The sequence below is a fragment of the Euprymna scolopes genome, chromosome 9 (assembly GCF_053919585.1).
Source record: "Euprymna scolopes isolate OS-2025 chromosome 9, ASM5391958v1, whole genome shotgun sequence".
Taxonomy (NCBI): domain Eukaryota; kingdom Metazoa; phylum Mollusca; class Cephalopoda; order Sepiida; family Sepiolidae; genus Euprymna; species Euprymna scolopes.
This window is the reverse complement of record NC_136490.1, coordinates 149,445,314-149,462,179: the sequence shown is the minus strand read 5'-3', so window position 1 is coordinate 149,462,179 and position 16,866 is coordinate 149,445,314. Positions and strand designations below refer to the sequence as shown.

Here is a 16,866-nt window from a genome sequence, read left to right as displayed (position 1 = left end):
GGGGAATCGTCCTTCGTGAGGGCTGGCCACTCCTCTGCACTGGCTAGAACTGCTGCCGTCGCTGACGCCCTCCCTGACCCCGGGGAGCACCCATCAACCACTATTACTTCCTCCGACCTTGTTCTCCTAAAACCCTCCATCGACAGCTTTTGGGGGCTACTCTTTTCCGACTGGGTTCCTTTTTGGGCTCCCTCGTCCGGGATCCACCAACGTTTCACCGGCCGTCTTCTGCTCTTCCGGGCCGCCTCCCACGTCGCTGGCTCCTCGTCCCCTTGAGATTCCTTCATGGAGTTTCTCCATACCTCGGCCACCTGTTCCCTCGTTATGGCCCCTGCTACCGCTACGGTTGGGGAAACCTCTACAATTGCGACGTTAGGGCTATCCACACCCGGACCTACTACCTCATTGGGGGAGCCCCGCGGGGCGATTCCTCCGGCGACCATCATGCTACCAGCGGCAGCTACTGCAGCACTCGAACTGGGGTTACCTTTACGGGTGGCAACCCCCGACACGCGTCTCGAACTGGGGGCGGCGACCCCCGCGACCGATCTCGACCCTTCCGAACATTGTCCAGCGGCCTCAGCCACTGGACTGGGGGCAGCGACCCCCGCTCTCGATCCGGACACCGAACTTGGGGTGGCGACCCCGGGAACCCTTCTCGAACTGGGGGTGCCTTGCGGGATGGAACCCCCCTGACCCGTCTCGGACACTACACCTGGGGCGTCCCCCAAGGTGGCAGGAGCAGAGGCCTGCTCCATCTAACTGAGGGCCCGGAGCCCAACTAGTGCCCGCCGATTCGGAAACCAAGGGACCTTCGCCTAAAAAGGCACGTCGGTATCCCTTGGCCCTGCCGGCTGCTTAAGCTCTAGCTAGACCCCGGACTATCTGAAAGAAAATGGAAAACAACAGTTAATAAAAAACAAAACAAAAATTCAACAAGTTCTCAAGGAGGTCCAATCCCAAAAGAAGGGGCTGGTCCTCGCAAGAGCAAGACGCCAAAAGAGGCCAAAGAAAAAAGACTTTTGACCAAAGGCCAAAAGCTCCCAACTCGACACACTAAAAGCAGACCAGAGCAAGCACTGAAGAACAGATACTACACTTTGATCTTAGCCAGAAGAGGCCGAGAATTTATTTAGTCGTTACGGCCCCGACCTTGGCATTATCTACTGCCAAGGCCTTATTTGGGGTCCGTAACAACTTAGGCACCAGGGCCAAGTAGGGGGGTGTGGGGGAAAAAAGAAATCGGGTCTTGACTAGAGCTAACGCTAGACTTGTACTGAAAGACAAGTTCTTTATTAAAAGACTACACTAGAGAACTATCATTCTACAATTCGCCTTACATTCTTACCAGGACCTATTTAAAACAAAACTAATTCTCCCCAGCTTAACGGGATGGCGGGCGACCTTCATGCATTCTGTAATAATAAAAAGAGTATTTACACAAACAAAACAAAAAGTATATATACAAACAAAAGTATTTTTTTTTTTTTTTTTTTTTTTTTTTAATAAAATAAATGGGGATGAGATGAAGGGGAGGGGGGCAAGCTAAAATACACCCAAAAAGAAAGAAAAAGAAAACAACTAAACAAAATGCCTATGGGGGCGGATTAGTAAGGGACCCTCCCGTCCTACTCTCTACTCGTTAGTGGAACGCCCACTGTCTTCCGGTCCCCTCCCCGAAGGGAAGGGTGAAAGCAAGCAGGTCGCTCCCTAGTGGGGAATGGAGGATCTACGGGACAGCAAAAACTGCTGGTGAAAAAATAACTTGTGGAGGGGGTTCGTCGGGAATGGATGGCGTCTTCCAAGATAAAATTCATAAGGGGCAACAAAGGCCAGGGACAAAACAAACAAGTGGGAGTGGGCATCTTTGGAAGCTCTCCTAGTGCCGAATAAAAATAAATCAGGGACCGGATCGACACACATACATCCCTAGTCTAGGCCCTAATAAAGATACTAATCTTCCACTCGAAGTGGTTACCATCTCCTAACTAACCCTAGCTTCTACCCATGGACAAGAGTAAACTCTTGTTTAAAAAATACATTGGGGTGGGTTCCGAGTAAAGAAAACACCAACCCCAGCACCCTAGGACCAATTCTAACCAGAGGGAAGCACGAACTCGAAACTGGCTCCTCGTCGGATGCACAAACTAGTGTTGTGCACCCATCTTCTATCAAAGTCGATGCGGGGCAACCTTTCCCAATCGCATCTGATTTTCGTTTTAAGTTGGTGCTTAAAACGAACTATCAGATCCCGATCGGAAACGGACTGCCCCTCATAGACGATGTCTAAACGTGAAACCCACGTCACTAACCTAGCTACGGCTAGTATCGCCAGAAACACCAACCGTTTCTCCCTAGAAAACGGCGGGTCCACATTATCGACCACATACGCTAAATCAAGTGGCACCGACCGCTCGGGGTCGATGCGAGCCGTTACCTCTTCGACATACCTCCAGAGACTCCGCACCCCGCTGCAAAGAAAGAACGCGTGTTCCCTCGTCTCGTCCTCCTCCTCGTCATTGCAGCTGGGGCACGGGGGATAATAAAATTCTCTATCCCGGCAATCTCTAGCAAGTCGGTCGAAAAGTGGCAACGCGTCCCGGACCAGTCTCCACGTTACTGAAAATTCTGAATTATTTAAATGACTGCTGGCAGGCGCCCAACTCCACAGCGAGAGAACCTCCTCCCCCGACAGATGTAGCCGCTCCACCAGCGGATCGTTAGCGGTCCCCACCACTAGATCCCAATACAGCCTCCTCCTAGACCGCGCAAGGTCACTGGACCCCGGCAACGCCCTAAGGGCAGCCCGGCACTCGGTGAAGAAACGCGAATCCCCTGCTGGTCTTCTGCGACCTTCAGCGGCAGGGGCGGATACGAGCTGCGGAAAAGCCTGTTCCACCGCTGGTACCCAGTGCGTCTCCTCTAACAGTGTACGACTCAGGAACGCCAGTCTTTCAGCATGCTTGTGACTTATCAAGTCCGGCATTCCCAAGCCTCCCTCGCCAAGTTTCTGCGTACAGACCTGTCTACGGACATACGGCTTTCCTCCTTTCCACAGCAGTTTAAAAAGGAGGCGCTCTAAAGCCTTACAGCGGTCCGCAGGCAGGGGAAGAACAGATAAACGGTAAAGGATCAGCGGAAACACGTAAGTGGCGCATGCCTCCGCACGACCCTTCAAGGACAATTTCCTTCGAATCCAAGACACGACCGACGATTCGACCTTCGTCTGTACCTCCGACCAATTCTTGTCCAACTGGAGATCCGGCCCGAACCACACGCCGAGGATCTTAACCGGGCCATCAGTCCAGCCGAACGCACCTGGAAGCGAGTTTACCCCGGTCCAGGCGCTCAACCGCAGGCCGACGGACTTGCTGCGATTGATCACGGCCCCTGTAACAACTTCGTACTCAGCGATCGCCTCTATCACCGCTTCGATGTCGTTACGACTAGCTGCGAAAACGGTGACGTCATCAGCGTACGCGGACACCCTGGCAAATCGGCTGCCAGGTAGAGCAATGCCGCGTAGGACTGGTCTCGCCGCCTCGTCCCTTAATTTGCGAAGGAAGGGCTCCAACGCCAGGACATAGAGCAGAGGCGACAGCGGACAGCCCTGCCGCACCGACCGAGAGACCCCAAAGGACTCCGACAACCTACCGTTAACTTGCACCACTACCGCGGGATCACGATACAGAGCAGAGACCCACTTGCGGAAGTCCGGACCAAAGCCGGCGGTTTCCACAACAGACCTCAGGAACCCATGGTCCACCCTATCAGACGCCTTGGACTGATCCAAATTGATCAGCGCGGCTTCCGTGTCGTCTTCTAAACCCTCTAAGATCAAGCGCACCAGGTGCAAGTTGTTCTGAATTGATCGACCCTTCACAGCGTAATTCTGATCCGGTTCGATCAAGTCACCGATAACAACCTGCATCCGGTTTGCAAGAACGCGAGCCAAAATCTTCACGTCTGCGTTAAGCAGAGTGATCGGCCTGTAATCGTCTAGATTCCCCCCTCCAGGTTGGTTCCCCTTCTTCAGAAGCGTGACCACTCCTTTGGTTACCTGTCTCGGGATCGAGCCCGTGACAAACCAGTGGTTAAACACGCCTGTCAGAAGGGGCACAAACATGGGCGACAGCCTCAAGAACAATTCATAGGGCAAACCATCAAGTCCCGGAGATTTGTTGAGGCCTACCTGCTTCAACGCAGTAATGACCTCACGCTCCGTAACCATCCCCTCGCAGCTAGCCGCTCGGTCCGCAGTAAGGCGGGGCGAGCCAGCCAAATAGCCGCCAAACTCCTGGCCGCGGAGTCTGGGTAGTTGGGTGAATCGCTCCTCCAGATGTTGTCGAAACCCGTTGCAGATCTCCCGCGCCGACACGAGAGAGCGCCCTTCCAGGTCTTTCACTTTCCGAATGTACCCATCCGAGCCACGTCTTAAAGCAGCCCCACGCTCAACAGCGTCAACGTTCGCGGCTTCGTTGGAAACTCTTTTTAACCTAGCTCTAACTACCTGCCCTGTGTATCGCTCGCTAGCCAAGCGATTCAGGTCCTCCTTAACTAGAGCTAGTTCTAGGGAGTCCCCCCCCGCCACCGCCCGGGTCAGTCTATCGTCTAAGTGCCTTTTGGTCCGAGCCCTAACTAACGCGAGGCGTTGGCTATATTGGACACAAAAGCGCCTAATGGTCACCTTAAGCTTAACCCACCAGCTACTCCCGGTAACCGCCCCCACTAACTCCCTCTGGATTAGTGTCGTTAGCCGCTCCCGGAAGTCTTCCGACTCCAACAAGGAGGCGTTCAACTTCCAGTAGCCAGCCAACCTAGGCCTATTACCTAACTTAAAACGGGCCAACACGAGTTTGTGGTCCGAATGACCTAGCCAGTGGAACGTGGGACAAGATAGAAAATCTACGTCGCCCCTTCTAATTAACATCCTGTCCAAGTATGTACTTGGACTGGAGGCCGCACTAGTATGCCACGTCCACATCTCCCTCCCGGGGTGATCCAGACGGAACCTGTCGACCAGATCGCACGAGGCCATCAGGTCAGACAGGCTGCTTTCGCACCGCACCGACCCTCTAACCCCCCCGACCTTATCTATGCTGGGGTCCAGGACGGCATTCCAGTCCCCCATTAAAACTACCCGCTCCGGACCCGAAGAGAGAAACACCTCCACCCGCCGAAAAAAGGAAACCCTCTCGCTGGGGATGTTAGGCGCATAAACTGCCACTATCCGGAACACGCCGCTTTTAACGGCAACATCGACCACGACCAGCCTTCCATGAGCGTCGGCGTGGATAACGGTAACCGTCGCAGACAGGGTGCGACTTACTAGAACAGAAACCCCACTGCTACGGAGATTGCCGTATGCTGAGTAAACGTCAAAGTCGTTGACCAGCACACTGCAATCCCCGGGCCCAACAAAGTGGGTCTCCTGCAACGCAGCTATATCTACCTCAAGGGCCACGAGATCCCTCAGCACGCGAGCAGCCTTGCTTCGAGATCTCATGCCCCTCGCATTTAAACTAGCCAGGTTCAAGCCCGTGGCCATGCTTCCTTACCTAGTAGAATTCGTCGACTAGGGGTCTGAAGTCCTCGGGGGATAGGACGTCAAAAGCCTGGCCAAGACTGCCCGAGAGCAGGTCGGACGTAAGCCGTCCGTTTCTGGCCAGGCCCCCAACGTCCAGAGGAAACGTAATCTTTAAAGCCCTATACAGGGAGGGGTGAACATAAATGGGGACCCGCCCTTCGCACTTTTTGGCTATCTGCCCTAGTGATGGGTGCTCCCCGTCAAAAATTTTTAATCCCTTGAAGGCTGTTTTGCTCTCTTCCAGCATCCTCCATAGGGCCTTCGCTCGCCCTCCCCTATTTGGCCGGACGAACGTAATCAGCTGAGGAGCATCTGCAAAGTTCCTGGGATCAGCGACCTCCTTCTCGTCCACCTTTGAGAGGTTTTCGAGGGACTTCAGATGTTTTTTTTGCCTCCCATTGAGGTCGCTGACCGTTTCCTCGGTTCCTACTACGCAAATCTTCTCCCCCGGCCTGAAAGGAAGTTTTCTGGTCTTCACTTCTCTGGGGGCTACTGGCTTCTCTTTTACTTGCTTTACTGTTGGCTCCTCAGCCTCCATGGGTGTTTCCGGAGCTTCGCCCGGCTCCTTTTCTTCTGGAGGCGTATTGAATAGGGGAGGGGTGGCCTGGACATCCTCTTCGGGGACTGTTGGCGGATGCTCAGGGTCTTCTTCTGCTGTTTTTTCTCTTTTAGCGTCTTTCTTCGTGTCTCCTCCTTCCTCTCCTTCTGATTCGGAGGAGCTGACCCTGAGCTTACGCTTGGCCGACACCGCCGCTCCTCTGGGTGTTGTTGTGGGAGCGGACACCTCTGCTGTTTTTTTGGTCCTCCTGGACACAACCTTGCTCCAGGTGTCGGCCCGATCCTTGTCCACCGCCTTTTCCCTGACCGGCTCCTGTCCGTCCTTTTTCTTTTCCTCTTCCATCCTTTTGGGACAGAAGCGGGACACATGGCCCGGTTTCTGGCAGGACCAGCAGTGCGGTCTCCTCCCTTCTACCAGCACCAACATGGTCCATCCTTCACACGATAGTTGGGAGGGGATCTTCTCCACTTCCTTTCTGCTGACCCTCATCTCCATCTTGATTTCCCCCATCCTTATTCCTCGGGGGCCAATCACCGGCTGCACGCATTCTACTTCGCCAAATTGAGACATCGTGGCGCCCAGCTGGTCCTCCGAGATGAAGCTGGGCACCCCCTTGATGGTAACTGCTACTCTTCTTTTCGACTTGTATTCCGGCCGCAGTCGAAACCCTTTCCAGGTGAGATCTCCTTTTGACAACCTTTCCGCATCTTCCCTCGTTGGCAAAAGGACATCCCACATGGCAAAAAAACGCCGCACCATATACTGGGCCGGAATTCGCAGCTCTCCTAAAATCTCGGCCATTTTTTCCTGCGGGATCCTTGTGAGTCCCTTCCCCTTCTCGTCGAAGGTGAGGAAGGCAATCGACCGCTCCTGGATGGCCTCTTGAACGCCCGGAACCACCTTCATGACGCTGCCAGCTGCATATTCTCTGAAGTTGTTTTCCAGGAGGTCTTTATAGTATTGGGGGGTCTTCTTTTTGCCTCCTGGAACAGCTGACTGACTCCTTGCGCCGGTCCAGGCAGTTGCTACTTCCTTTTGTGCAGCCGGAATGGGGGAATCATCCTTGGTCAATGATGGCCAATCCTCCGCACTGGTGGGAACCGCACTCTCTCCCGTCGCCCTCCCTGACCCCGGGGAGCACCCATCTACCACAACCACTTCCTCCGACTTGGACCTTCGGAGCCCCTCCATTGACGGCTTTTGGGGGCTGCTTCGTTCTGATTTTGTCTCTGTTGGGGGACCCTCGTCCGGGACCCACCAACGCTTCACCGGCCGTCTTCGGTTCTTTCGAGCGTCCTTCCAAGTGGCTGCCTCCTCGTCTCCCTGTGTCTCCCTCATGGATTTCCTCCATGCCTCCGCCACTTGCTCCCGCGTCATGGCCCCTACATTATCAGTAGCTGCTGTTGGGGCGACCTCTACCACGGTAACATTGGGACTAGCGACCCCCTGTTCTTCCTCTACCATATTAGGGGTACCCCATCGGGCGATCCCCCCCGCGACCATTTGACAACCCGCGGCAGCGACAACGGCACTCGAACTGGGGTTGCCTTTACGGGCAGCAACCCCCGACACGCGTCTCGAACTTGGGGCGGCGAGCCCCGCGACCGATCTCGACCAAGGGGATTCGACCCCTTCCCTTCTACCTCCAGTGGCCTTGACCACTGTACTGGGGGCAGCGACCCCCGCTCGCGATCCGGACACCGAACTTGGGGTGGCGACCCCGGGAACCCTTCTCGAACTGGGGGTGCCTTGCGGGATGGCACCCCCCCGACCCGTCTCGGACACTACACCTGGGGCGTCCCCCAAGGTGGCAGGAGCAGAGGCCTGCTCCATCTAAGTGAAGGCCCGGAGCCCAACTAGTGCCCGCCGATTCGGAAACCAAGGGACCTTCGCCTAAAAAGGCACGTCGGTATCCCTTGGCCCTGCCGGCTGCTTAAGCTCTAGCTAGACCCCGGACTATCTGCAAGAAAATGGAAAACAACAGTTAATAAAAAACAAAACAAAAATTCAACAAGTTCTCAAAGAGGGCCAATCCCCAAAGAAGGGGCTGGTCCTCGCAAGAGCAAGACGCCAAAAGAGGCCAAAGAAAAAAGACTTTTGACCAAAGGCCAAAAGCTCCCAACTCGACACACTAAAAGCAGACCAGAGCAAGCACTGAAGAACAGATGGTATTTATTTGCTCCCCCACTGAGCAAATTAGGCACAAGGCCGTTTTTAATGTGAGGTAAAAACCAGCTCCCCTAAAAGGGGTCACTCTGGTTACCAAAAATAATAATTGTCCCAGTATAGAGGGTTTCCCCTCCATTGACTGGTACAAATTATCTTAAGTGCAGCATCTGCCGGAACAGATACTACACTTTGATCTTGGCCAGAAGAGGCCGAGAATTTATTTAGTCGTTACGGCCCCGACCTTGGCATTATCTACTGCCAAGGCCTTATTTGGGGTCCGTAACAACTTAGGCACCAGGGCCAAGTAGGGGGGTGTGGGGGAAAAAAGAAATCGGGTCTTTACTAGAGCTAACGCTAGACTTGTACTGAAAGACAAGTTCTTTATTAAAAGACTACACTAGAGAACTATCATTCTACAATTCGCCTTACATTCTTACCAGGACCTATTTAAAATAAAACTAATTCTCCCCAGCTTAACGGGATGGCAGGCGACCTTCATGCATTCTGTAATAATAAAAAAGTGTATTTACATCAAACAAAACAAAAATTATATATGTACAAACAAAAGTATTTTTTTTTTTTTTTTTTTTTTTTTTTAAATAAATGGGGGTGAGATGAAGGGGAGGGGGGCAAGCTAAAATACACCCAAAAAGAAAGAAAAAGAAAACAACTTAACAAAATGCCTATGGGGGCGGATTAGTAAGGGACCCTCCCATCCTACTCTCTACTCGTTAGTGGAACGCCCACTGTCTTCCGGTCCCCTCCCCGAAGGGAAAGGTGAAAGCAAGCAGGTCGCTCCCTAGTGGGGAATGGAGGATCTACGGGACAGCAAAAACTGCTGGTGAAAAAATAACTTGTGGAGGGGGTTCGTCGGGAATGGACGGCGTCTTCCAAGATAAAAATGCATAAGGGGCAACAAAGGCCGGGGACAAAACAAACAAGTGGGAGTGGGCATCTTTGGAAGCTCTCCTAGTGCCGAATAAAAATAAATCAGGGACCGGATCGACACACATACATCCCTAGTCTAGGCCCTAATAAAGATACTCATCTTCCACTCGAAGTGGTTACCATCTCCTAACTAACCCTAGCTTCTACCCATGGACAAGAGTAAACTCTTGTTTAACAAATACATTGGGGTGGGTTCCGAGTATAGAAAACACCAACCCCAGCACCCTAGGACCAATTCTAACCAGGGGGAAGCACGAACTCGAACCTGGCTCCTCGTCGGATGCACAAACTAGTGTTGTGCACCCATCTTCTATCAAAGTCGATGCGGGGCAACCTTTCCCAATCGCATCTGATTTTCGTTTTAAGTTGGTGCTTAAAACGAACGACCAGATCCCGATCGGAAACAGACTGCCCCTCATAGACGATGTCTAGACGTGAAACCCACGTCACTAACCTAGCTACGGCTAGTATCGCTAGAAACACCAACCGTTTCTCCCTAGAAAACGGCGGGTCCACATTATCGACCACATACGCTAAATCAAGTGGCACCGACCGCTCGGGGTCGATGCGAGCCGTTACCTCTTCGACATACCTCCAGAGACTCCGCACCCCGCTGCAAAGAAAGAACGCGTGTTCCCTCGTCTCGTCCTCCTCCTCGTCATTGCAGCGGGGGCACGGGGGATAATAAAATTCTCTATCCCGGCAATCTCTGGCAAGTCGGTCGAAAAGTGGCAACGCGTCCCGGACCAGTCTCCACGTTACTGAAAATTCTGAATTATTTAAATGACTGCTGGCAGGCGCCCAACTCCACAGCGAGAGAACCTCCTCCCCCGACAGATGTAGCCGCTCCACCAGCGGATCGTTAGCGGTCCCCACCACTAGATCCCGATACAGCCTCCTCCTAGACCGCGCAAGGTCACTGGACCCCGGCAACGCCCTAAGGGCAGCCCGGCACTCGGTGAAGAAACGCGAATCCCCTGCTGGTCTTCTGCGACCTTCAGCGGCAGGGGCGGATACGAGCTGCGGAAAAGCCTGTTCCACCGCTGGTACCCAGTGCGTCTCCTCTAACAGTGTACGACTCAGGAACGCCAGTCTTTCAGCATGCTTGTGACTTTTCAAGTCCGGCATTCCCAAGCCTCCCTCGCCAAGTTTCTGCGTACAGACCTGTCTACGGACATACGGCTTTCCTCCTTTCCACAGCAGTTTAAAAAGGAGGCGCTCTAAAGCCTTACAGCGGTCCGCAGGCAGGGGAAGAACAGATAAACGGTAAAGGATCAGCGGAAACACGTAAGTGGCGCATGCCTCCGCACGACCCTTCAAGGACAACCTCCTTCGAATCCAAGACACGACCGACGATTCGACCTTCGTCTGTACCTCCGACCAATTCTTGTCCAACTGGAGATCCGGCCCGAACCACACGCCGAGGATCTTAACCGGGCCATCAGTCCAGCCGAACGCACCTGGAAGCGAGTTTACCCCGGTCCAGGCGCTCAACCGCAGGCCGACGGACTTGCTGCGATTGATCACGGCCCCTGTAACAACTTCGTACTCAGCGATCGCCTCTATCACCGCTTCGATGTCGTTACGACAAGCTGCGAAAACGGTGACGTCATCAGCGTACGCGGACACCCTGGCAAATCGGCCGCCAGGTAGAGCAATGCCGCGTAGGACTGGTCTCGCCGCCTCGTCCCTTAATTTGCGAAGGAAGGGCTCCAACGCCAGGACATAGAGCAGAGGCGACAGCGGACAGCCCTGCCGCACCGACCGAGAGACCCCAAAGGACTCCGACAACCTACCGTTGACTTGCACCACTACCGCGGGATCACGATACAGAGCAGAGACCCACTTGCGGAAGTCCGGACCAAAGCCGGCGGTTTCCACAACAGACCTCAGGAACCCATGGTCCACCCTATCGAACGCCTTGGACTGATCCAAATTGATCAGCGCGGCTTCCGTGTCGTCTTCTAAACCCTCTAAGATCAAGCGCACCAGGTGCAAGTTGTTCTGAATTGATCGACCCTTCACAGCGTAATTCTGATCCGGTTCGATCAAGTCACCGATAACAACCTGCATCCGGTTTGCGAGAACGCGAGCCAAAATCTTCACGTCTGCGTTAAGCAGAGTGATCGGCCTGTAATCGTCTAGATTCCCCCCTCCAGGTTGGTTCCCCTTCTTCAGAAGCGTGACCACTCCTTTGGTTACCTGTCTCGGGATCGAGCCCGTGACAAACCAGTGGTTAAACACGCCCGTCAGAAGGGGCACAAACATGGGCGACAGCCTCAAGAACAATTCATAGGGCAAACCATCAAGTCCCGGAGATTTGTTGAGGCCTACCTGCTTCAACGCAGTAATGACCTCACGCTCCGTAACCATCCCCTCGCAGCTAGCCGCTCGGTCCGCAGTAAGGCGGGGCGAGCCAGCCAAATAGCCGCCAAACTCCTGGCCGCGGAGTCTGGGTAGTTGGGTGAATCGCTCCTCCAGATGTTGTCGAAACCCGTTGCAGATCTCCCGCGCCGACACGAGAGAGCGCCCTTCCAGGTCTTTCACCTCCCGAATGTACCCATCCGAGCCACGTCTTAAAGCAGCCCCACGCTCAACAGCGTCAACGTTCGCGGCTTCGTTGGAGACTCTTTTTAACCTAGCTCTAACTACCTGACCTGTGTATCGCTCGCTAGCCAAGCGATTCAGGTCCTCCTTTACTAGAGCTAGTTCTAGGGAATCCCCCCCTGCCACCGCCCGGGTCAGTCTATCGTCTAAGTGCCTTTTGGTCCGAGCCCTAACTAACGCGAGGCTTTGGCTATAGTGGACACAAAAGCGCCTAATGGTGACCTTAAGCTTAACCCACCAGCTACTCCCGGTAACCGCCCCCACTAACTCCCTCTGGATTAGTGTTGTCAGCCGCTCCCGGAAGTCTTCCGACTCCAACAAGGAGGCGTTCAACTTCCAGTAGCCAGCCAACCTAGGCCTATTACCTAACTTCAAACGGGCCAACACGAGTTTGTGGTCCGAATGACCTAGCCAGTGGAACGTGGGACAAGATAGAAAATCTACGTCGCCCCTTCTAATTAACATCCTGTCCAAGTATGTACTTGGACTGGAGGCCGCACTAGTATGCCACGTCCACATCTCCCTCCCGGGGTGATCCAGACGGAACCTATCGACCAGATCGCACGAGGCCATCAGGTCAGACAGGCTGCTTTCACACCAACCCGACCCTCTAACCCCCCCGACCTTATCTATGCTGGGGTCCAGGACGGCATTCCAGTCCCCCATTAACACTACCCGCTCCGGACCCGAAGAGAGAAACACCTCCACCCGCCGAAAAAAGGAAACCCTCTCGCTGGGGATGTTAGGTGCATAAACTGCCACTATCCGGAACACGCCGCTTTTAACGGCAACATCGACCACGACCAGCCTCCCATGAGCGTCGGCGTGGATAACGGTAACCGTCGCAGACAGGGTGCGACTTACTAGAACAGAAACCCCACTGCTACGGAGATTGCCGTATGCTGAGTAAACGTCAAAGTCGTTGACCAGCACACTGCAATCCCCGGGCCCAACAAAGTGGGTCTCCTGCAACGCAGCTATATCTACCTCAAGGGCCACGAGATCCCTCAGCACGCGAGCAGCTTTGCTTCGAGATCTCATGCCCCTCGCATTCAAACTAGCCAGGTTCAAGCCCGTGGCCATGCTTCCCTACCTAGTAAAATTCGTCAACTAGGGGTCTGAAGTCCTCGGGGGACAGGACGTCAAAGGCTTGACCAAGACTGCCCGAGAGCAGGTCGGACGTAAGCCGTCCGTCTCTAGCCAGGCCCCCAACGTCCAGAGGAAACGTAATTTTTAGAGCCCTATACAGGGAGGGGTGAACATAAATAGGGACCCGCCCCTCACTTTTCTTGGCTATTTGCCCTAGTGATGGGTGCTCCCCGTCGAATATCTTTAGCCCCTTGAACGCTGTTTTGCTGGCCTCCAGCATCCTCCATAGGGCTTTCGCTCGCCCTCCCCTATTTGGCCGGACGAACGTGATGAGCTGAGGAGCATCCGGGAAGTTTCTGGGATCAGCGACCTCCTTCTCGTCCACCTTTGAGAGGCTTTCGAGGGACTTGAGATGTTTTTTTTGTCTCCCGTTGAGGTCGCTGACCGTCTCACTCATCCTTACTTCACATATCCTTTCCCCCGGCCAGAAAGGAAACTTCCTTGTCTTCTCCTCTCTGGGGGCTGCCGGCTTCTCTGTTTGTTTTCTTACTGGCTCCTCAGCCTCCATCGGTGTTTCAGGGGCTTCGCCCGGCTCCTTTTCCTCTGGAGGCGTGTTGAATAGGGGAGGGGTGGCCTGGACATCCTCATCGGGGGCTGTTGGCGGATGCTCAGGGTCTTCTTCTGCCGTCTTTTCTCTTTTTGCATCCTTCTTGGATTCTCCTCCCTCTTCTCCTTCTGATTCGGAGGAGCTGACCCTGAGCTTCCGTTTGGCCGACACCGCCGCTCCTCTGGGTGTTGTTGTGGGAGCGGACACCTCAGCTATTTTCTTGGTCCTCCTGGACACCACCTTGCTCCAGGTGTCGGCCTCGTTCCTTTTTACTGCCTTTTCTTCGGCCGGCTTCTGCCCCTTGTTCTTCTTCTCTTCCTCTATCCTTTTGGGACAGAAGCGGGACACATGGCCAGGTTTTTGGCAGGACCAGCAGTGCGGTCTCCTCCCTTCTACCAGAACTAGCATGGTCCAACCCTCGCAAGATAGTTGGGAGGGGATCTTTTCTACCTCCTTCCTATCGACCCTCATCTCGAGCTTAATCTCCCCCATCCTTATTCCACGGGGCCCAATCACCGGCTGCACACTTTCAACCTCTCCATATTGGGACATCGTGGCACCCAGCTGGTCCTCCGAGATGAAGCTGGGCACCCCTTTTATCGTAACAGCTGCCCTTCTCTTAGACTTGTATTCCGGCCTCAGTCGAAATCCTTTCCATGTGAGATCCCCTTTTGACAGTCTCTCTGCAACCTCCCTTGATGGCAAAAGGATATCCCACATGGCAAAAAAAACGCCGAACCATATACTGGGCCGGAATCCGCAGCTCTCCCAATATTTCCGCCATCTTCTCCTGCGGGATCCTGGTGAGTCCCTTCCCCTTCTCGTCGAAGGTGAGGAAGGCGATCGACCGCTCCTGTATGGCCTCTTGTACCCCTGGAACAATCTTCATCACGCTGCCGGACGCATATTCCTTAAAATTATTTTCCAGGAGGTCTTTGTAGTACTGGGGGGTCTTCTTCTTGCCTCCTGGAACCGCCGTACTTGTCTTTGCGCCCGACCATGCAGTTGTCACCTCTCTTTGTGCAGCCGGAATTGGGGAATCGTCCTTGGTGAGGGCTGGCCAATCCTCCGCACTGGCTGGTACTGCTTCCGTCGCTGACGCCCTCCCTGACCCCGGGGAGCACCCATCCACCACGATTACCTCCTCCGATTTTGCCTTTCTGAGGCCCTCCATCGACGGCTTTTGTGGGCTGTTCCTCTCAGATTGCGTTCCAGTTGGGGGACCCTCGTCCGGGACCCACCAACGCTTAACCGGCCGTCTACGGTTTTTCCGCGCCTCCTCCCAGGTCGCAGCCTCCTCGTCTCCTTTCGACTCCCTCATGGAGTTCCTCCAAGCCTCCGCCACTTTCTCCCTTGTCATAGCCCCTGCTCTGCCTATAGCTACAGTTGGGGGGACTTCTATGATGGCAACGCTAGGACCCACCTCATTGGGGGTACCCCACGGGGCATCCCCCCCCGCGACCATCATTCTGCCTGCCTTAGCGACCGCTGCACTCGAACTGGGGTTGCCTTTACGGGCAGCAACCCCCGACACGCGTCTCGAACTGGGGGCGGCGACCCCCGCGGCCGAACTCGACCCTTCCGAACTCATGCCAGTAGTCTCGACCACTGGACTGGGGGCAGCGACCCCCGCTCTCGATCCGACCTCTGGGGTGGCGACCCCGGGAACCCTTCTCGAACTGGGGGTGCCTTGCGGGATGGCACCCCCCCGACCCGTCTCGGACACTACACCTGGGGCGTCCCCCAAGGTGGCAGGAGCAGAGGCCTGCTCCATCTAAGTGAAGGCCCGGAGCCCAACTAGTGCCCGCCGATTCGGAAACCAAGGGACCTTCGCCTAAAAAGGCACGTCGGTATCCCTTGGCCCTGCCGGCTGCTTAAGCTCTAGCTAGACCCCGGACTATCTGTAAAAAATAGAAAACAACAGTTAACAAAAAACAAAACAAAAATTCAACAAGTTCTCAAGGAGGTCCAATCCCCAAAGAAGGGGCTGGTCCTCGCAAGAGCAAGACGCCAAAAGAGGCCAAAAAGAAAAAAGACTTTTGACCAAAGGCTAAAAGCTCCCAACTCGACAACTAATAGCAGACCAGAGCAAGCACTGAAGAACAGATACTACACTTTGATCTTAGCCAGAAGAGGCCGAGAAGCGATCGATATTTAGTCGTATCGGCCCCGGCCCTGGCATTATCTACTGCCAGGACCTCATTTGGGGTCCGATACAACTTAGGCACCAAGGCCAGTAAGGGGAAATGGGGAAGAAAACGGGACTTTGCTAAATTTCCTAGCTAGACTTGCATTGGAAAGCAAGTATTTTATTTAGAGAAAACCTACACTAGTTTCTATCATTTCACATCCGCCTACATGTTTACCAGGACCTATTTAAAATGACAGCTCCCAAGCTTAACGGGATGGCGGGCGACATTCATTCTGTAAAGCAAAAGAAATTTATATACAAAGAAAACAAAACAAAATATTATGTACAAACTTAAAAGTATTTTTCTTTTTTTTTTATAAATGTGGGTGAGATGATGGGGAGGGGGGCAAACTGAAATACACCTAAAAAGAAAGAAAAAGAAAACAACTTAAAATGCCTATGGGGGCGGGTTAGTAAGGGGACCCTCCCTACCTGACGGCTGGTCGGTCGTAGTAAACGCCCACTGTCTTCCGGTCCTCTTCCCCCTAGGGGTAAAGGGTGAAAGCAAGCAGGTCGTTCCATAGAGGGGAGTGGAGGAAATAGGGATTTGTAAGAAAAAATAAATTAGGGTCGGGGATAACAGGGATGGATGGCGTCTTCCAAGATCAAATACGTAAAGGTGAAAACAGGCCTAGGTCAAAATAAAACAGGTGGACTTTGGCACTAGGAGAGCTTCCAAAGATGCCCAATCTTATCGAAAAATAAAGAGCTAAAGGGGACATGATCAAACTCACATACACCCTAGTCTAGGCCCTAAATAAAGAACATGCTTTCCACTCTAGGTGGTTACTCTGCCTAACTAGCAAACCTACACCTACCCATGTTACGAAGTAAACCCCGTATAAAAATTTAAAGGGGCTGGGTTCCGAGTGTACGACAATCGAAACTTCAGCACCTCAAGACGAATACCACTAGGGTTGGAACACGAGCTCATACCTAGCTCCTCGTCGGATGCACAAGCAAGTGTTGTGCACCTATCTCCTATCAAAGTCTATGCGGTGCAATCTTTCCCAATCACATCTGATTTTTATTTTAAGTTGATGCTTAAAATAAACAACCAGATCCTGATCGGAAACAGATCGCCCCTCATAGACAATGCCCAGACGTGA

General features: G+C 53.6%; 1 non-coding gene and 1 pseudogene across 1 annotated transcript; both read right to left on the bottom strand.

Annotated features, from left to right (window-relative positions):
- Nucleotides 1-999: 999 nt before the first annotated feature.
- LOC145285398 (U2 spliceosomal RNA) lies at nt 1,000-1,132 on the bottom strand (annotated as a pseudogene).
- A 14,392-nt stretch (nt 1,133-15,524) lies between these two features.
- Nucleotides 15,525-15,714, bottom strand: LOC145285314 (U2 spliceosomal RNA). Its single transcript, XR_013869051.1, has one exon. It is a non-coding gene; the product is annotated as a U2 spliceosomal RNA (small nuclear RNA).
- Nucleotides 15,715-16,866: the final 1,152 nt, after the last annotated feature.